Source organism: Schistocerca nitens, chromosome 4, assembly GCF_023898315.1.
Source record: "Schistocerca nitens isolate TAMUIC-IGC-003100 chromosome 4, iqSchNite1.1, whole genome shotgun sequence".
Taxonomy (NCBI): Eukaryota; Metazoa; Arthropoda; class Insecta; order Orthoptera; family Acrididae; genus Schistocerca; species Schistocerca nitens.
In genome coordinates, this window is record NC_064617.1 from 179,063,073 (window position 1) to 179,085,874 (window position 22,802).

General features: G+C 44.3%; 1 protein-coding gene across 1 annotated transcript in view; it reads left to right on the forward strand.

Annotated features, from left to right (window-relative positions):
• The first annotated feature begins 6,152 nt into the window (after positions 1-6,152).
• Positions 6,153-22,802, forward strand: part of LOC126251933 (hatching enzyme 1.2-like) — a 109,108-nt gene continuing 92,458 nt past the window's right edge. Inside the window, exon 1 of the mRNA XM_049952687.1 lies at positions 6,153-6,222. The gene's annotated coding sequence lies outside the window, so the exon portion shown is untranslated. The remainder of the gene's footprint in view (positions 6,223-22,802) is intronic.

The window sequence follows — 22,802 nt, forward strand, 5'->3', positions numbered from 1 at the left end:
CCGAAGACATCCATTTCCAGTCAATGATCGGTTCAGGTGGACTAGAGTACCCAGTCCATTCCATGTAAACACAGCCAACATCATTACGGAGTCACTACCAGCTTGCAGAGTGCCTTAATGGCAGCTTGGATCCATGGCTTCATGGCGCCTCTGCCACACTCGAACCTTACCATCAGCTTTTATCAACCGAATTCGGGACTCATCCGACCAGGCCACGATTTTCCAGTCGTCGAACGTCCAACCGATACAGTCACGAGCCCAGGAGGTTCGCTGCAGGCGATGTCGTCCTATTCGCAATGACGTTCGTGTCTATAGTCTGCTTCCATAGCCCATTAACGCCGAATTACGCCGCATTGTCCTAACGCATATCTTCGTCTTACATCCAATATTGATTACTGTGATTATTTCACACAGCGTTACTTATCTGTTAGCACTGACATCTCTATGCAAATGCCGCTGCTATCGGTCGTTAGATGATGACCGTCGGCCACTGCGTTGTCCGTGGTGAGAGATAATGTCTGAAACGTGGTATTGTCGGCACGCTCCTGACACTCTGGACGAAGTAAATATTCCAGAATTCGAAACAGAACAGCTGTTTGCATGAGTGACATAAAAGTAGATATCTTAAGTGTTGCGAAACAACTCAAATCACTTAAGAAAGGCAAATCTTCCGGTCCAGATGGTATACCAACCAGGTTCCATTCAGAGTGTTGTTGTTGTGGTCTTCAGTCCTGAGACTGGTTTGATGCAGCTCTCCATGCTAATCTATCCTGTGCAAGCTCCTTAATCTCCCAGTACCTACTGCAACCTACATCCTTCTGAATCTGCTTAGTGTATTCATCTCTTGGTCTCCCTCTACGATTTTTACCCTCCACGCTGCCCTCCAATGCTAAATTTGTGATCCCTTGATGCCTCAGGACATGTCCTACCAACCGATCCCTTCTTCTAGTCAAGTTGTGCCACAAACTTCTCTTCTCCCCAATCCTATTCAATACCTCCTCATTAGTTACGTCATCTACCCATCTAATCAAATGGCTCTGAGCACTATGGGACTTAACTACTGAGGTCATCAGTCCCCTAGAACTTAGAACAACTTAAACCTAACTAACCTAAGGACATCACACACAGCCATGCCCGAGGCAGGATTCGAACCTGCGACCGTAGCGGTCACGCGGTTCCAAACTGACGCGCTTAGAACCGCACGGCCACACCGGCCGGCTACCCATCTAATCTTCAGCATTCTTCTGTAGCACCACATTTCGAAAGCTTCTATTCTCTTCTTGTCCAAACTATTTACCGTCCATGTTTCACTTCCATACATGGCTACACTCCATACAAATACTTTCAAAAACGACTTCCTGACACTTAAATCTATACTAGATGTTAACAAATTTCTCTTCTTCAGAAACGCTTTCCTTGCCACTGCCAGTCTACATTTGATATCCTCTCTACTTCGACCATCATCAGTTATTTTGCTCCCCAAATAGCAAAACACCTTTACTACTGTAAGTGTCTCATTTCCTAATCTAATTCCCTCAGCATCACCCGACTTAATTCGACTACATTCCATTATCCTCGTTTTGCTTTTGTTGATGTTCATCTTATATCGTCCTTTCAAGACACTGTCCATTCCGTTCAACTGCTCTTCCAAGTCCTTTGCTGTCTCTGACAGAATTACAATGTCATCGGCGAACCTCAAAGTTTTCATTTCTTCTCCCTGGATTTTAATACCTACTCCGAATTTTTCTTTTGTTTCCTTCACTGCTTGCTCAAGATACAGATTGAATAACATCGGGGAGAGGCTACAACCCTGTCTCACTCCCTTCGCAACCACTGCTTCCCTTTCATGCTCATCGACTGTTATAACTGCCATCTGGTTTCTGCACAAATTGTAAATAGCCTTTAGCTCCCTGTATTTTACCCCTGCCACCTTCAGAATTTGAAAGAGAGTATTCCAGTTAACGTTGTCAAAAGCTTTCTCTAAGTCTACATATGCTAGAAACGTAGGTTTGCCTTTCCTTAATCTTTCTTCTAACATTAGTTGTAAGGTCAGTATTGTCTCACGTGTTCCCATATTTCTACGGAATCCAAACTGATCTTCCCCGAGGTCGGCTTCTACCAGTTTTTCCATTCGTCTGTAAAGAATTCGCGTTAGTATTTTGTAGCTGTGACTTATTAAATTGATAATTCGGTACTTTTCACATCTGTCAACACCTGCTTTCTTTGGGATTGGAATTATTATATTCTTCTTGAAGTCTGAGGGTATTTCGCCTGTCTCGTACATCTTGCTCACCAGATGGTAGAGTTTTGTCAGGACTGGCTCTCCCAAGGCCGTCAGTAGTTCTAATGGAATGTTGTCTACTCATGGGGCCTTGTTTCGACTCAGGTCTTTCAGTGCTCTGTCAAACTCTTCACGCAATATCGTATCTCCCATTTCATCTTCATCTACATCCTCTTCCATTTCCATAATATTGTCCTCAAGTACATCGCCCTTGTATAGACCCTCTATATACTCCTTTCACCTTTCTGCTTTCCCCTCTTTGCTTAGAACTGGGTTTCCATCTGAGCTCTTGATATTCATACAAGTGGCTCTCTTTTCTCCAAAGGTCTCTTTAATTTTCCTGTAGGCTGTATCTATCTTACCCCTAGTGAGATAAGCCTCTACATCTTTACATTTGTTCTCTAGCCATGCCTGCTTAACCATTTTGCACTTCCTGTCGATCTCATTTTTGAGACGCTTGTATTCCTTTATCCCTGCTTCATTTACTGCATTTGTATATTTTCTCCTTTCATCAATTAAATTCAATATTTCTTCTGTTACCCAAGGATTTCTACTAGCCCTCGTCTTTGTTCCTATTTGATCCTCTGCTGCCTTCACTACTTCATCCCTCAGAGCTACCCATTCTTCTTCTACTGTATCTTTCCCCCATTCCTGTCAATTGTTCCCTTACGCTGTCCCTGAAACTCTGTACAACCTCTGGCTCTTTCAGTTTATCCAGGTCCCATGTCCTTAAATTCCCACCTTTTTGCAATTTCTTCAGTTTTAATCTACAGTTCATAACCAATAGATTGTGGTTAGAGTCCACATCTGCCCCTGGAAATGTCCTACAATTTAAAACCTGGTTCCTAAATCTCTGTCTTACCATTATATAATCTATCTGATACCTTTTAGTATCTCCAGGATTCTTCCATGTATACAACCATCTTTTATGATTCTTGAACCAAGTGTTAGCTATGATTAAGTTATGCTCCGTGCAGAATTCTAACAGACGGCTTCCTCTTTCATTTCTTAGCCCCAGTCCACATTCACCTACTATGTTTCCTTCTCTCCCTTTTCCTACTGTCGAATTCCAGTCACCCATGACTATTAAATTTTCGTCTCCCTTCACTACCTGAATAATTTCTTTTATCTCATCATACATTTCTTCAATTTCTTCGTCATCTGCAGAGCTAGTTGGCATATAAACTTGTACTACTGTAGTAGGCATGGGCTTCGTGTCTATCTTGGCCACTATAATACGTTCACTATGCTGTTTGTAGTAGCTTACCCGCACTCCTATTTTTTTATTCATTATTAAACCTACTCCTACATGACCCCTATTTGATTGTGTATTTATAACCCTGTATTCACCTGGCCAGAAGTCTTGTTCCTCCTGCCACTGAACTTCACTAATTCACACTATATCTAACTTTAACCTATCCATTTCCCTTTTTAAATTTTCTAACCTACCTGCCCGATTAGGGGATCTGACATTCCACGCTCCGATGCGTAGAATGCCAGTTTTCTTTCTCCTGATAACGACGACCTCTTGAGTAGTCTCCGCCCGGAGATCCGAATGGGGGACTATTTTACCTCCGGAATATTTTACCCAAGAGGACGCCATCATCATTTAACCATACAGTAAAGCTGCATGCCCTCGGGAAAAATTACGGCCGTAGTTTCCCCTTGCTTTCAGCCGTTCGCAGTACCAGCACAGCAAGGCCGTTTTGGTTAGTGTTGCAAGGTCAGATCAGTCAATCATCCAGACTGTTGCCCCTGCAACTACTGAAAAGGCTGCTGCCCCTCTTCAGGAACCACACGTTTGTCTGGCCTCTCAACAGATACCCCTCCGTTGTGGTAGCACCTACGGTACGGCTATCTGTATCGTTGAGGCACGCAAGCCTCCCCACCAACGGCAAGGTCCATGGTTCATGGGGGGAGGCCTTTCAGAGTGTGCAGACACAATAGCGCCTTTCTTAGCAATCATATACAACCGCTCACTTGACGAAAGGTCTGTTCCTAAAGACTGGAAAGTGGGACAGGTCACACTAATATTCAAGAAAGGAAATAGGAATAATCCATTGAATTACAGACCCATGTCACTGACGTGAGTTTGCAGTAGGATTTTGAAGCATATACTGTACTCGAACATTATGAATCACCTTGAAAAAAATGACTTATTGATACATAACCAACACGGATTCAGAAAATATCGTTCTTGTGCAAAACAGCTAGCTCTTTATTCCCATCAAGTAATGATGCTGTCGAGAAGGGATCTCAGATCGATTCCATATTCCTAGATTTCCAGAAGGCTTTTGATACCATTTATCACAAGCGACTATTAATCAAATTCCGTGCATATGGAGTATCGTCTCAGTTGTATGACTGGATTCGTGATTTCCTCTCAGAGAGGTCACAGTTCGTAGTGATAGACGGTAAATCATCGAGTAGAACAGAAGCGATATCTGGCGTTCCGCAAGGTAGTGTCATAGGCCCTCTGCTGTTCCTGAATTTACATAAATGATGTAGGTGATAATGTGAGCAGCCCTCTTAGATTGTTTGCAGATGACGCAGTAATTTACCGTCTAGTGAAATCATTTGACGATCAATTCCAATTACAAAATGATCTAAAGAGAATTTCTGTATGGTGCGAAAAGTGGCAATTGGCACAAAACAAAGAAAAGTGCGAGGTCATCCATATGGGTACTAAAAGAAATCCGATAAATTTTGGTTATGCGATAAATCGCACAAGTTTAAAGGCTGTCAATTCGACTGAATACCTAGGAATTACAATTACTAGCAACTAAAATTGCAAAGACCACATAGATAATATTGTGGGGAAGGCGAAACAAAAAGTACGCTTTGTTGGCAGAACACTTAGAAGATGCGACAAACCCACTAAAGAGACAGCCTACATTACACTTGTCCGTCCTCCACTGGAATATTGCTGCGCGGTATGGGATCTTACCAGGTAGGATTGACGGAGGACATCGGTAAAGCGCAAAGAAAGGCACCTCGTTTTGTGTTATCGCGCAATAGGGGTGAGAGTGTCACTGATATGATACGCGAGTTGGGGTGGCAGTCACTGAAACAAAGGCGGTTTTCTTTGCAGCGAGATCTGTTTACGAAATTTCAATCGCCAGCATTCTCTTCCGAATTCGAAAATATTTTGTTGACACCCAACTACGTAGGGAGAAATGATCATCATAATAAAATAAGAGAAATCAGAGCTCGAACGGAAAGATTTAGGTGTTCCTTTTTCCCACGCGCCATTCGAGAGTGGAATGGTAGAGAAGTAGTATGAAAATGGTTCGAAGAACCCTCTGCCAGGCACTTATCTGTGAATTGCAGAGTAACCATGTAGATGTAGATGTAGATCGCGGAATATTCAGTTTCTAAAGATTTTCGAAACGGGATGTCCCAAGCGGCCTAGCTCAAAGTGCTATCCGGCGTTCAAAGACTGTGAATCGCCGTCGTCCGGCCGTAAGCACGTCGGAACCTTTTCACATGAGTCACGTGACTAAAATGTCAGCCCCGCCAACGCACTGCCCTTTTATACCTAGCGTCTGCGATACTACCGCCATCTGTATATGTGCATATCGCTATCCTACGACTTTTGTCACTCCATTGTTATGGTTCCGTAACAGTTCCTTGAGGGCTTCTTGGCGGGAGGTCTCCGTTTGCGATGACGCACTGGAGGTCCGCAGATGACTGCACAGATACGTTTTTAAAAAACCAGCTCGGAAGCAGACGAGGGAGCCCTGCGCTTTGTTTTTGTTCCCACGCAGAAGCAGTGGTCGCGTTTCTGTGGCAGGTCGGGTGGCTTGGCGGCTCAGGTCGCCCACACCTGCGGCAGCCGCAGCCGGCAGGTCAGTAACCAGGCAGCAGCGGCGCGTGGTCTGCGAACCGCACGCGCAGACCAGTCCGCCAGCCGCCGCCTCCACGGACGCATCGGATCGCAGGTCAGTGCACGCCGGCGCCCGCTCCTCGCCGCCGCAGCTTTTTGCAGGGCACAGGCTCCCACTCTCCTTTAAAATGTAAATGGTTTCAGGCAATGTAGCTGATGAGAAAATTGCTCTCATGTCGAGCATTAATATACAAGTGTAATCAAAAAGAAACGGTAATATTTTAATTTTGCAGTTTGTATATATCCGATTTTCAAAAAAAAATTTTTTTAACTTGGGGCACACATGTTCCTGATACACGTTTGCATTTCAGCTGTTTTGAGCAGTTTATTGTTGACAATCGAAAAGGTTGTACGTGTTTTTGGGTGCTTGGCGATTTTTTACTTTCGAAACAGTTTGATCAAACAATCTGCAATAAATTTTGCTTGAAAAATGGAATTTAGTACAGCACCACATTCGAAATGTTGACTGTGGATTTTGGCGAATCTTTTCGTAAGTCTCTTCAGTTTTGGGGACAGGAAAAAGTCGCATGGGGCCAAGTCTGGTGAATATGGTGGCTGAAGCATTATTGTCGTGTTGTTTTTGCCCAAAAAATCACTCAGAAGTAACGACGAATGGGCAGGTGCATTGTCGAGATGAAAAAGCCATGGATTGTTTTTCCATAATTCCGAACGTTTTTTGCGCATTGCTTCTCGCAAACGGCGCATAACGTCAAGGTAGTACTCCTTATTGACCGTACGACCTTGAGGCAAAAATTCATGATGCACTATGCCACGGTCATCGAAAAAATAAAAAATAAAAACATTGAGCAGAACTTTGACATTTGATCGAACTTGTCGTGCTTCTTTCGGTCTTGGCACTCCGGGATGCTTCCATTGGGGATATTGGCCTTTCGTTTCGACGTCATAACCGTAAATCTATGTTTCATCACCAGTTATGACCCTTTTCAGCAAATCAGATGGTAGAGCACTTGTCCGCGAAAGGCAAAGGTCCCGAGTTCGAGTCTAGGTCCGGCACACAGGAAGTTTCATATCAGCGCAGACTCCGCTGCAGAGTGAAAGTCTCATTCTGGAAAAATCCCCCAGGCTGTGGCTAAGCCATGTCTCCGCTATATCCTTTCTTTCAGGAGTGCTAGTTCTGCAAGGTTCGCAGGAGAGCTTCTGTAAAGTTTGGAAGGTAGGAGACGAGGTACTGGCAGAAGTAGAGCTGTGAGGACTGGGCGTGAGTCGTGCTTGGGTAGCTCAGATGGTAGAGCACTTGCCCGCGAAAGGCAAAGGTCCCGAGTTCGATTCTCGGTCCGGCACACAGTTTTAATCTGCCAGGAAGTTTCATATCAGCGCACACTCCGCTGCAGAGTGAAAATCTCATCCTGGAAATCAGGATCATTGACGTCATTCAAGAGCTTCCTGAGCGATGCTCATGCGACGGTTCTTCTGATCAAAATTGAGAAGTTTTGGAACAAACTTCGCTGACACATGTCTCGTGCCCAAAACATCCGAAAAAATTACATGACACAGCCGACAGATATGCCAACATCCTCAGAAACTTCTCTTACAGTAATTCGAAGATTTTACAAAACAATTTCCTTCACAGCTTCGACGTTATCATCTGTTGTTGATGTGCTGGGACGTCCAGAGCGAGGTTCGTCATTGGCATCTTCTCGGCCATCTTGGAAGATCTTGTACCACTTGTAAACTTTTTTATTTTTTACTTAGAGCAGAATCACCGTATGCCGCTGTCAACATTTCAAGTGTTTTAGAGTACTTGATTCCATTTTTCACACAAAATTTGATCCAAATTCTTTGTTCAATATTTTATAATAATCGAAAATCGCGGAGCACACTGAAACACGTCTAACCTTTCCATCTGTCAAAAACAAACGAAGTAGTCTATGCTGTGCACTTAAAACTCTTAACATATGTTCGGGACATGTGTACCAACACAGTAAAAAGAAAAAAACGGTCGATAATCGAATGTACGTTGTCCGCGCAATTTTAAAAGTCACCTTACTTTTTGAACAGCCCTCGTATGCGTGCGAGAATGATCTTTTTGTAACGTGAATCTTCCTTCACTGTATAGAATTCGCGTTGAAGGCAGCATCACATCCTTCTATAGGCGAGCGTACTACCTGCTTTCAAGAGTCCCCTCAATTATGTAAAGTGCTCCTACTCCTCTCGCAAAAATTAAACTCCAGCAGCAAATCAATAGTTCCCCACATCTTCTTGTCATCGCTACGTGTTTTTTCACGTGTAGTCACTTGCGACCTGTAAATTACTGTTGGATAGCCGTCGCTTGTGTAAAACACCTTATCAGTGAAAAGTACGTTGTTCCACGCGCGCTCAGATGGAGCACACTGTGCTGTTACTTGCAGAATACGAACATAGGTATCAGACATGTAAAATTAAGAGGATTACACGAGGTTAGGAGAAATAAATGCAAGAAGTATACCGTATAAGCAAGAACCCAAGACTCAATACAAAATGCACGTGCCACATGAAGAAAAGTATAGGCGTTGTGGAGGTAGGGTTTATGGAGATGACAGTCTAACGAGGGAACCGCGTCCACATTTATATTATATGCAGGGCTTTGTCAAGATGGAAGTACAGGGTGACAGTTATTGAAAGACATGAAAAATAACGTAAATTACTTACAGACTATGGCATGAACGCTCTTTACTCAACATTTGAACGTCACTACAGATATTCGGATTTAGGTTATGACACATTCGATATGATTGCCATCCTTGGCGATGATGTGGCGCAGACGAATAGCGAAATTCTGCATGGCCCGCTGAAGTTTCGGAACATAGATGCTGTCGATGACCTCCTGAACGGCTGAATAAAATCTTCACGCTGGCCGGTGTGGCCGCCCGGTTCTAGGCGCTTCAGTCTGGAACCGCGCGACCGCTACGGTCGCAGGTTCGAATCCTGCCTCGGGCATGGATGTGTGTAGTGTCCTTGGGTTAGTTAGGTTTAAGTAGTTCTAAGTTCTAGGGGTCTGATGACCTCAGATGTTAAGTCCCATAGTGCTCAGAGCCATTTGAACCATTTGATTTTGAATCAAATCTTCTCGCCTTTCAAGGTGCATCAATTAGAATAAAATTCTCGATCTCCTTAATGGCTATTTTCAGCTGAACAACGGTTTTGGGATTATTGCTGTATGGCCTCTCTTTAATATAGCCCCACAAAAAGGAGTCGCATGTGTTCAGATACGGAGAATATGGTGGAAAATCGAGGCCCATGCCAGTGGCCTCTGGGTAACCTAGAGTCAGAATGCGGTCCCCAAAGTGCTCCTCCAGGACATCAAACACTCTGTTTCAACCGTTTCGGGTCGAACTCCGTCTTGCATAAATCACATCTTGTCGAAAACTGGGTCACTTTGGATAATGGGGAGAAATCATCTTCCAAAACCTTCCCGTACCGTTCGGTAGGCTCCGTGCCATCAAGGAACATCGGACCGATTATTTCGTGACTGGACATTGCACCCAACACAGTTGCCCGTTGAGGGTGAAGAGGCTTCTCGATTGCGAAATTCGGATTCTCAGTCCCCCAATGCGCCAAATTTGCTTATTGACAAAGCCATCCAGATGCAAGTGGGATTCGTCGCTAAAACAAACCATACTAATTTCCATCATGCCCCGAGGCCAACGGTGCAGTTTGAATGTCCTGAAGGAAAACGTTCAGAAGTTATGACGATTTTATTTCGTATAATTCAATAATTGTCACACTGTATGTATGTGTCGTTTGTTCTTTCGGAGAAGTCCGAATGAACAGATACCCACGTATATAATTAAGGCGATGCTCGATAATGATTCCTTGATTTATTCAGTGCAGATACACACCACGCTCGAAATCTTAGGAGAATTGGCGAAACGCCACGAGTAATGAGGACAGTGGGCAGGGGCACTACATCAGTAGTGTGTGGATATTGTGAATTTGGGGCTGACGGGAGGTGTTCTAGCATAAGTCCGTGCACGTGCGATGAGTACTGTGTCCGGATGGCTTAGTGGTCAGAGCACCTGCCTAGTAAACAGAAGACCCGGGTTAGAATCCCAGTCCGGCACACCAGCAGCTAAATGTCAATAATTCCTTTGTGTCTAGAAATGAAAGTCACTGAAGTGGGAGCTCTAGATCGCTAAGTATTTAGAAATAAACAGCATTTTTAACGTGGGTCGGATGCGGATTGAACCATTTATGTGGAGTATTTTCCAGGCAGCCGTTGGATCCGGGCGAAAAGTACAGAACGATAATCTGAGGGAGTGGGATCGAGTCCTTTCGTGCAAATTTTTTTTAATTTTTAATTTTTGTGTTACTGACACTGCAAATAAAACGAAATAATGGTCAAAATATTGTATTTATTATTATTTTCATAAAATATATGAAATAAAAAGGCAAAGGAAAATTTGGGATTTAAAATAAATTGCCAAGAAAGTATTTTACCGTAGGTGCAGCGTTCATAACGAATCTGCAAATAACTTTCCAGCAAGGGTTGTAATTAAAGGGTGCTGGATATCGTATTCCGTTAGTCCTCAGCAACTGCACGCGAACAAGTAGGTTTCCAGTATAGATAAAATTGAGCCATCGAGGGAGGAATCGAAATCACATCGTGAGAAGACTGCATCAAAATACATTCCATTGCACCTCACCAGCCATCCTCATCAGTATTTGACGAAGTGATACATCAAGCGCGGTTTGCTAGCAAGCTGTACGATGAGCGAGAGAGAGAATCTTTTATGAACGTCTACAGAAAATTCAAAGCAACCATGTAATTGCAAAAATGCGGCGACAAGAACGTTTGCAAAATGCCTAGGCAATTACCGATTCCCTGTTTTGACGAACACTTGTAAACCATGAACTGCAAAATAATATAAATCTCTAATTTTATATACGAAATTCTGCCATACGCCTTACAATCCCTTCCTTTGCTTTTTCTTCATTATTTCATTTACAGTGTAAGTAAAGCAAAAATTGAAACAAGAAAAATAAAAAACTTTTGCCATAGGGATTCAATCCCACGGCCCTCGGATTACCGTTCTGTACTCTTTCCGTGACTACGCAAACAGAAAAGCCTCATGTGTCTCTGACGAGCGCAATTTTTATTAAACGCGTGGCCGTTTAGAGATTCCACTTCTGTCACTTTCATTTCTGTCCTAGCTCTGCATATACCATAAATTTGGACGAAATCGGTGATTACGAATAGGCAAGGTCCCCTTGTAAGAGGTGATAATGTTTGGTTTGTGGGGCCCTTAACTGTGCGACCATCAGCGTCCGGCCCCTCCAAGAGGAGTTGGTCTGACCATTCCGTATTCGGTGTTGGATGATCGGAGCCTCTGTGTTTCTAATGGACGGTTCCGTTAGACATTAGTGGAGCCATTATAATTTTACTGTAAGTAGCACGACTTCACCGTACAACTGGGGTTACTGTTAGCGAAAAGTAGTTAGGTCCTTCCAGTCGTCTAGGTGCGCGGATATTGGGGTGTTCAGCCCCCTAACTTTAACTGTGCTCAATACAGTGTTTAACCCGCCGTGTGCAGTTCAAGCCAGAGATGGTTCCCTGACTTTCTGTGCTGTACTTTTCGTACTATGACTCGGGCCCACTATTTCAGGTTACTGTAAACATGAACCAGGATGTTTATTTCAACATCCTCTGTGATCCACTGCTGTCTTTCCCTCTAATATCTTCATCATGAGTATGCTGTGGACACTTCTGTCTTTAAAGACGACAACGGCCGTGTTCGCAGGGCTGCACGCCTACGTTCGTGGTTTGACGAACACACGAGCACCCGAACATACCTCGTCTGGCCTTGAACGCCACCTAATTCTAATCCCCTATCCCCACTATTTGTAACGGCGGCTGAATTAACATCCTCACAGTTTGGTAATTCTACTCTTCAGCAGAATGTGGTATATCGAAGGTCATAATCAGGCTGGAGGCGGTGTTACACGGTATTGGCGTGATGTCTCCTGGAAGGGGGGGGCTCTGAGCACTATGGGACTCAACATCTTAGGTCATAAGTCCCCTAGAACTTAGAACTACTTAAACCTAACTAACCTAAGGATATCACACACACCCATGCCCGAGGCAGGATTCGAACCTGCGACCGTAGCAGTCCCGCGGTTCCGGACTGCAGCGCCAGAACCGCTAGACCACCGCGGCCGGCAAAGGGGGGGGGGGGGGGTGAGGAAGGGGAGTAATGTTTTGCCAAGAGTGCCTAGTTCATTCTGATTGTAAGAAGTATACAGGGAATGCAAGATTTGGATAAAAGTATAGAAATACCGCGAGAAATGCATATTGTAAGACAAACGAGTAAATGGTGATGATAGCCAAGTCTGCAGGTTACACTGTTGTATTTATTTCACCATGAACGGCGCCTGTGCAATGTCCTCGATAGGTTGCAAGTAACAGTCGTGGTCAGAACATTGTTCTGAGCAGCTGTGAGCGAATTAGGTCTGAGCTAAGTGGATTCGAACGTGCGCAAATTTTTGGTGCTCATGTGGACGGGTGCTTACGTAATAAAGGGAGCCGAAGAGTTTCGCGTTTGAACAGGCATCGTATCTAAGATTTATACTGCATACACGAGAAGCTGGAAAGCATCACCCACTACGTCACAACGTGGACGAAAGTGTGTGTTGAGTGATCGTGACAGGCGGTCATTGAAGAGCATTGCGGCGAAAAATAAGAGGAGAGCCGCAAAACTCACTCATGAACCTTATCAGCACCGAAATAACATGAAAGCAGATCAGTAAGCAGGGAATTGCAGGCCGAGCTCGAATTCCAAAACTACTCATCACTGATACAAGCTTGCGTAACAGGAAAACGTGGTGCCATCTGCGCTATGAAGCATTAGAAGAAAGTCATGTGGTCGGATGAGGCTTGTTTCACACTGTTTCCAACTACACCCCAAAAGTAAAAGTTGCAGCGGGTTAGTGATGATATGTGCAGCAATATGGGCTGCATGGATTCTCTGCAAGGTTGCCAAGGATTCTGTGACCATTTTGGCTGATCAGGTCGATCGCATGGTGCAATGCTTGTTCCCCAATGGTGCTGCTGTGCTCCAAGACGATAGAGCGCTGTTCACACAGCTTGCATCGTCCAGGAGTGGTTTTGTGGGCACGGGGGTGAATTGTCGAATCTCCACTAGGAACCAGAGCAATCTATCTCCAGATGAACGCGTATTAGTGGTTAATCATACCCAGACGTACGCAAACATCGCAGTACCCAAATCCAGCCAGACCTCACCTAGTGAATTTTAACCAATATGCAGAGATGGAGGTAGAACTTTTGTGTTGGCCTTCATGCCAGTTTATTGAGCCTTTGTGGTCTACTTTGAAGACAAGGGTGCCTGATCGCTCCACTATTTTGCAGGAAGAATGGTACAATGTTACCTCGAAAACCACACACGAGCTGCATTTATCCACTCCGAGACAAATGAAAGCTGTTTTGAATGCCAACGGATTTCCTACAACTTATTAGGCATGGTAATGTGTTGTGTTTTTGGTGTTTACGTATTTTTGTCCAACCCCTGTACACGAGGTTTACTATCAACCACGAGCAAGAGACTGCCTTGTTGTCCATTGGGAACATGGTTACAATTCACTAGCCTCCATTTTCAGATAGCTCTCCGAATCATTTGGGTGCCAGTACATCAGCCACTTTCTAGGGTACAGCAGACCTAACACAAGATATTTTACATGCAGTGAAGAAACGTCGCGTCGCCACTTTTCATAATAACCACATCATCTATCCACCGCTAGGTTTGGGTCTCTCTCATAACCTCCTCAGTTCTGAGCTTAGATTTTGTAAATGAAAAGTGTATACTGGTGGTCACTGCGTTGTTCCGATACAAAAATGGCTGAAATACTAAATTTAAAAAACTTGGTCTGATTCACCAGTATACAGTCCGAATAATGCACTTTGTAGACTGATTATCGCACACAATTGTATACAGAATGTTTTAAAAAGAATGATCTGATTTTGGACGGTAATAATTACGAAACATGAGACGAGCCGGCAAGGAAATGTGTGTTGTGTGAATGGGCGTGATCTGGAGTTTCAGAAAATCGCCGTTAGATATCACTCAATGCGTCTTCTCAATTTACAGTAAGTCAGAAATAAGATTGCATCCGCGCGACAGAAGGCGTTTTTTGTGCTGCAGTTTCCAAAGCGTGAATCAGTGATTTCAGTCCAATTTGCTTTTTGTCGGCTTTTTGGCATTTATCCGCCAGCACCCAAAAACATTTGTCGTTGGTATCGCCGGTTTGAAGAGACAGGATGTTTGTGCAAAGGTAAGAGTCCAAGTCGACCTCGCACTTCCGATGACATGTTGGAAAGATTTAAGCAAACATTTGAGGGGAGTCCCCGAAAGTCAAACAGACAACAGGCAATGTCTCATGCGACTATCCGGCGAATGTTAAAGCGTTATTTGGTCTATAAACCATAGAAACCACACTAGTGCAAGCTCTTGTGGTTGGTGATAAAAGGAAACACGTAGACTTCAGCAACGCTCTGCTAGAGAACATGGAAGACGATCCATTTTTACCACAGTTAACTTTCAGTCATGAAGCAACATTTTATGTTAGCGGTAAAGCAAACTGGCATAATGTGCGCATATGGAGACTCCAGAAGCCTCATCGCATTATTGAGCACGAAAGAGACTTTCCAAAGTCAACGTTTTCTGTGCCATTTCTCTTGAAAACGTGTACGGTCCCTTCTTTTTTGAGGAAAACACAGCGACTGGAATGAGCCATGTTCAAATGCTGCGGGATTGGATTTTTCCACAACTTCTGGAGGACTCCAATGATTTCATTTTCCAACAGGATGGAGATCCACCACACTCGCACAACAACGAATATCAGTTTCTCAATGACACTCTGCCTCAATGTAGGATGCCGAGACGCCGAGTCACTGCCCTGCATTCTTGGCCTCCAGGATTGCCAGACATGACCCCATGCGATTTTGGGGATATATGAAGCAAAGTATGTTCATCTCCCCTTTACCTCGTGACATAGAAGAAGTGAAGAACAGAATAACAGCCGCCATAACTTATGTAAAAGCAGATACACTGTGTGAAGTTTATGACGAATTGAGCATTTTTCTAGATGTTGTTTGTACTGCTGCTGGTGGACACATGGAGCCTAGCTAAAACTTAAAGATTTTGTTAGTATTTTGCAATCCATTCCATGTTTGTAGAATGTTTTTATCAATAAAAATGTTCTGAAATTATACTATTCTTTTTGAAACACACTGTATTTTGTGATGAAGTCGGACAAATGTCTTGTTTGTATCATTATGTGACATAATTGTGTATAATGAAATGGACTTCACCTCAAACCAATTAAATAAAAATAAAAAAGCAGTTAAAAAAGCTCCAGAGGTAGACGCTACAGGAGAGGTGTTGTGCATCATGGAGAGTTTTACTGCTGAAATTCCGAGAGAGTACATTCTGGGAACATTTGGGCAACATAGCAACATATTACTTCATTCCACATAAGTCTCGCGAAATCAATAACAAAATCTGCATCTCAAAACACTGATGCCATTATTTTTGCAGCTGAGGACTGTGTCTTGAATTTCTTTTTCTGTGGTGACCCTATCTGACGAAATCCCATGGACTGGCGTTTCGTATTCGGTCCTTAATAATGTACCCACATTCCGCCTCCTGTCGCAATTGACTGCAGGGAGGCGTCGTCTCCACTCTTATGAGAGGAGTTCCTGGCAAATATCAGGTCCGTGCACTTTCGTTTCAGGAGTCGCCCCCTGAGGTACCCATGGCACTCTGATCTTCCGATAACCGAGCAAAGCAACAATGTGACCTACATACTCATGTGATGATGTTTGGTTTGTGGGGCGCTCAACTGCGCGGTCATTAGCTCCCATACAAAGTCCCAATTTTCACACAGTCCAAATCTAGTCACTGTCACAAACGATGATGAATATGATGAAATGATGAGGACAACAGAAACACCCACTCCCCAACCCGGCCGGGAATCGAACCCGGGATCCCGTGATCCAGAAGCAGCAACTTTTTTTCTTTTAACTTCATTTTGTTTGTCTTCGTTCGTTGTATCTGCTCGGGGCGGAAGTCGCAAGACACCCGTTTCATTTCGCCGTTGATCCATTAACTCAGGTGTTTTTTTTGTTTTTTTTTTTTTTTTGGGGGGGGGGGGGGCAGCTAACCCTCTGACCGAATACGCTGAGTTACCGTGCCGGCGCCAGTAGACCACAAGCTGCGGACACACTCACACTCTTGTGAAATGCCGTTACATTTACAATTTCTCTCTGACAAGAGAAGTGCGTTGATCTCGAGCGCTCAGAACCGCACGAAAGTGTGCTTAGAATAGAAATCACTATCCATACAAGCAATAGTATGGCCCCCTCGCATCAAAACTGCACGTCTTACTGCGAGAGACATTTCAATGACCACCTACTCAAGGTGTAGCAGAGGAATTTTGGTAATGCCAAAAAACGAAATACCGAAATAATAGGATCGAAAGCCGCACGGGATTAGCCGAGCGGTCTTAGGCGCTGCAGCCATGGACTGTGCGGCTGGTCCCGTCGGAGGTTCGAGTCCTCCCTCGGGCATGGGTGTGTGTGTTTGTCCTTAGGATAATTTAGGTTAAGGGGCTCCGGAACGCCCTATACTTGCAATGTTAAAATAACGCTTATAAATTACATCTTTCCTCACAAAGTATTTGAGGTAGGAAGTTGAACTTTTTACAGATTATTTATTGGAATATGGGCTACAACTTAACACAGGGATTTTACAAAATTTTAGTTCAGTTATTAAAGATGATTTTTTTTTCAATTGTAATGAAAATTCACAACATTTTTTTGCAATTTTTTATTTATATATTCAAAAATATACAGTTTTTTGGAAAAAGGCTGTGTTGAATTATGCAGAAGGTACTGTGTAATATTTACTGAAAGTTTGAAACAAATATGTTTGGAAGATCCTTAGAAAACATGTAATTAGTATGAGAAAATAAAAGTTTTGGGAATCGAGCGACAAAGATTGGATTAACTTTTTAGTGCATTCCAGGTCCATAGGATGGATTATCTTCATCCTCTGCAAACTCCTCCTCCAGCTTCCTCTTGTTCCTCCTCCTGTTTACTCTTGCTTCTATTTCTAGACTCTTTACAGCCCTGTCTGCAGCCCGAAGGCGTTCGTTGTCTACAGCAAGCATCGCTCGTACCATGTTAGAACCTATCTTCATTCCCATATTTCTAAATACCTTTGGCTTTCCAACATTTCTCCTTTTCTTAAAAGCCTTCAGAGGATTTCTAATAACTTTACTTTTACTCATTATTATACTTCAACAAAACAGAGACTCAAGAAACAGAATTAATTACGAATATTTTCGAGATAACGACAGAGTAAATAAACATGAAACAATCGACAATCACACCAGCGATATATATTGAACCATCACAGGTTAGCCACAACACATACTTTATCTCACATCACTAAAATGTATCTGATGAACACGGACGTTAATAATAACACCATTTGACAGCAGTTTAACAGCGCCACAGTGGGTCACGCCCATGTAGAACACATTTCAAAAAAAATTTAAAAATAGTTGTAGACTTCGGAATTGAATAAATTATATATCTATTAAAAGGTAATAGTCTGCAGATTCAGAAAACGCAAAAAAGTAAAAATTGAACTTTTCATGATTTTGAGCCTTTCCGGAGCCCCTTAAGTAGTGTGTAAGCTTAGGGGCTGATGACCTTAGCAGTTAAGTTCCATAGGATTTCACACACAATAGGATCGAAAACGCACATATTTCGTTGTTGTGACTTATTGTATATTTCCCCCTGCTTACGCTGAGGTGACAAAAATCATGGGTCAGCGGTGTGCACATATACAAATGGCGGCAGTATCGCGTGCACAACGTGTAAAAGAGCAGTTCACTGGCGGAACTGTCATTTGTACTCAGGTGATTCGTGTAAAAATGTTTCCCACGCGGTTATGGCCTCACGACAGGAATTTAGAGACTTTGAACGCGGACTGGTAGCTGGAACTAGAAGCGTGGGACATTTCATTTCATAAATCGTTAAGGAATTCAGTATTCTTAGATCCACAGTGTCAAGAGTACGCCAAGAATACCAGATTTCAAGCATTATCTTCCAATACGGACAACGCAGCGGTCGACGACCTTCACGTAACGACGTAGAGTTGTCGGTGCTAAGAGAGAAGCTGCACTGCGTCAAATAAGCGCAGAAATTCATGTGGGACGAACGACGAACGTATCCGTTAGGCCAGTGCCGCGAAATTTGGCGTCAATGAAGTATGGCAGCAGACGGCTGACGCGAGTGCCCTTGCTAACAGCGCGAAGTCGCTTGCAGAAGTCGGCACGGTAGCTCAGCGTGCTCGGTCAGAGGGCTGCTCGCCCTCTTTAATAAAAAATTGAGTAAAGGAATAAACGATCAACTTGAACGGATGTCTTGTGATGTCCGCCCAGACCAAACGCAACGAACAATACCGAACAAAACGAAAAAAAAAAGAAAAAGAAGATAGCCAGTTGTCAGCGTGACGTATTGCCATCCTACGGGCCCGGGTTCGATTCCCGGCTGGGTCGGGGATTTTCTCCGCTCAGGAACTGAGTGTTGCTTTGTCTTCATCATCACTTCATCCCCATCCTCCGCGCAGGTCGCCCAATGTGGCGTCAAATGTAATAAGACCTGCAACAAGGCGGCCGGACCTGCCCCGCAAGGTGCCTCGTGGCCAATGACGCCAAACCCTCATTTCCATTTTTCCTGGACTTGTGTACATATTTTTTGGAACCTAGACGACTGGAAAACCGTGACATGGTCAAATGAGTCCCGATTTCAGCTGGTAGGAGCTGATGGTAGGGTTCGAATGTGGCATAGCCCTGAACCCAAGTTGTGCAAACTGGTAGTGGCTCCGTAATGGACTGGGCTGTGTTTATGTGGAATAGACTGAGTCCTCCGGTTCAACTGAAACGCTCATTAACTGGAAATAGGTACGTTCGGTTACTTGGATACCGTTTGCAGCCATTCATGGATTTCCTGTTCCCAAACAACGATGGTATTTTTATGGACAGCAATTCGCAATTTCAGAACAGTCTGGACAGCTCGAATGAATGGTTTGGGCACCCAGGTCGCCAGATATGGGTCCCATCGAGCATTTATGGTACATAATCGAGAGGTCAGTTCGTGAACATAGCCCCGCACTGAAAACACTTTCGCAATTTTGCCCGAAACAGGGGCAGCATGGCTCAATATTTCTGCAGGTGACTTCCAACGACATGTTTAGTCCATGCCACGTAGAGATGCTGCACTACGCTGGGCAAAAAAAAGGTCCCTTACAGTATTACGAGGTATCCCATGACTTTTTCACCTCAGTGTGAAATAACTACGCTTTGTCCGCCGGCTTAGCTCGGTGGTAACGTGCTCGCCTCCCATGTAAGCGGGCCCGGGTTCGATTCCCGGACGGGTTGGAGATTTTCTCCGCTCGGGGACTGGGTGTTGTGTTGCTCTCATCATCATTTCATCCTCATCACCGGCGCGCAAGTCGCCCAATGTGGCGACGAATGGAATAAGACTTGCACTTGGCGGCCGAACTTCCCCGAATGGGGACCTCCCGGCCAACGATGCCATACGCTCATTTCATTTCAATTACGCTTTGTGAACAACAAACTTTTTCCACTGATCTGATAGTGTTGCACAGCTATTCAAACATCAAAGTGCAGGTATGGGCTTTCAGTGAAGTGGTAAAAGAAATGGCTCTGAGCACTATGAGACTTAACTTCTAAGGTCATCAGTCCCCTAGAACTACTTAAACCTAACTAACCTAAGGACATCACACACATCCATGCCCGAGGCAGGATTCGAACCTGCGACCGTAGCGGTCTCGCGGTTCCAGACTGTAGCGCCTAGAACCGCTCGGCCACACCGGCCGGCGAAGTGGTCAAATGAAGGTGAAACAGAACAGTATGGATATCTGCCTAGAGCTACTTCTCCACATTGAATATTAAATCTGTATTCAAGCATTCCAGTACCAAACGCCACATCAATTGCACTCTCGAACGATGATATTGGTGCGTCAGTGTCGTGACCTGCCTTTCGTCAAGCATATGGTAACATAGGCTTGTACTTCGTTCAGAAAGTTGATTGTATAGCACCGAGTAAAGTGTGAAGATGAATTGACGATCGTTTAACTTTACTTGCGGTTTTTCACATTGTAATCTTACAAAATCAACGATCATTCTTAAGTAGGTCGTATATTGCCTAAAGGAGAACACATCTAGATGCTGCCAATATTTCGTTATTTTCGGTGTATTTTCGATCCTATTATATCGATATTTTGTTTCTACGTTTTACCAAAGTTGCTCTCTTAGACCTGGATCAGATGATAATTCAAATGTATCTCGCGGTAAAACGCGCAGTTTTGCATGCGAATGGCCCACACCACTGTTTCTGCGATGAGTGATTTATATTCTAAGCAGATCTTCGGCAATTATGAGCGTTTGAGGAGATGTACTTCCCCTGTGAGTGATACCAAGATCATTCTGAACCTTTCTGTCAGTGGTCACTGTCAACGAACGACCAGATCGTTCACTGTCACGCAAGCCTCACCATCCTTAAACTTGCTGGACCAACGACGCACACATCTCACATCAACGCAATCACCATAAATGGCTTGCATTCTCAAAAGAATTTACTTCGCTATCACACCTACTGGCATCAGGAATTCAATGGCAGTACCTTACTCAAATTGTTCTGACCAATTGCTGCGTGGTATTTCATTCTTTATACTGGAACAACAAGACCATTACTGCTAGGCTTCCCGCCAACTCAAGCTGTAGAGGGGAGTATACAGAACGGTCCAGTATCTGCCGCGTAGAAGTGCTCCCGTTTGCTGACGACTTTCGAAAGTGGAGGCACTACTTTTCATTCACCCCTCGTGTTAAAAATTTTTTTCTTTCTTATCTTCCTCCGCGTGACATTTCTTTTTGCAATCCGCACAATTCTAGCCCTTAGCACCTTGCTTCCCAGTCTCTAGCGAATGCATTAGTATCATGCAACGCCTCTCTAGTCGCCTGTACACGGAAGTGAACACAAGCTATGCACGCGTACGCAAAAGGAATTCGGTCGTGCGCAGTTCACATTCGCAGTTGTTCGCTCCTGTTCCACTGGCTGTCGGCTTTTCAGCGAACCATCAAAAGAAGTTCGCTTGCAATGGGCTTCGGCGCTGGCTTCGGTGATAAACAAAGTGCACTCGCTTTGCCGCAGTATGTTGTTTTCCGTTGAATGGTTGGTTTAGGGGAGTGGCCAGACATCGAGGTCATCGGTCCCATTGGATTGGGAAAGGAATGGGGAAGGAAGTCGGCCGTGCCCTTTCAAAGGAACCATCCCTGCATTTGCTTGAATCAATTTAGGGAGATCACGGAAAACCTAAATCAGGATGGCCAGTCGTCCTCCCGAATGCGAGTCCAGTGTGCTAACCACTGCACCACCTCGTTCGGTTTGTTTTCCGTGGGCGGACTATTTTTTGATGTTGTCACTGTGATTTATATGAACGACGGAGTGGCTGAAAATACCTTATTGCTGTTGACAGAAGCGCACGGATCTCACAGATGCTTGTGGGACTCTATAGAGATCCGCAGCATAAAATACGAGGGCAGTTCAATAAGTAACGCAACACATTTTTTTTCTCGGCCAATTTTGGTTGAAAAAACCGGAAATTTCTTGTGGAATATTTTCAAACATTCCCGCTTCGTCTCGTATAGTTTCATTGACTTCCGACAGGTGGCAGCGCTGTACGGAGCTGTTAAAATGGCGTCTGTAACGGATGTGCGTTGCAAACAACGGGCAGTGATCGAGCTTCTTTTGGCGGAAAACCTGGGCATCTCAGATATTCATAGGCGCTTGTAGAATGTCTACGGTGATCTGGCAGTGGACAAAAGCACGGTGAGTCGTTGGGCAAAGCGTGTGTCATCATCGCCGCAAGGTCAAGCAAGACTGTCTGATCTCCCGCGTGCGGGCCGGCCGTGCACAGCTGTGACTCCTGCAATGGCGGAGCGTGCGAACACACTCGTTCGAGATGATCGACGGATCACCATCAAACAACTCAGTGCTCAACTTGACATCTCTGTTGGTAGTGCTGTCACAATTGTTCACCAGTTGGGATATTCAAAGGTTTGTTCCCGCTGGGTCCCTCGTTGTCTAACCGAACACCATAAAGAGCAAAGGAGAACCATCTGTGCGGAATTGCTTGCTCGTCATGTGGCTGAGGGTGACAATTTCTTGTCAAAGATTGTTACAGGCGATGAAACATGGGTTCATCACTTCGAACCTGAAACAAAACGGCAATCAATGGAGTTGCGCCACACCCACTCCCCTACCAAGAAAAAATTTAAAGCCATACCCTCAGCCGGTAAAGTCATGGTTACAGTCTTCTGGGACGCTGAAGGGGTTATTCTGTTCGATGTCCTTCCCCATGGTCAAACGATCAACTCTGAAGTGTATTGTGCTACTCTTCAGAAATTGAAGGAACGACTTCAGCGTGTTCGTAGGCACAAAAATCTGATCGAACTTCTCCTTCTTCATGACAACGCGAGACCTCACACAAGTCTTCGCACCCGAGAGGAGCTCACAAAACTTCAGTGGAC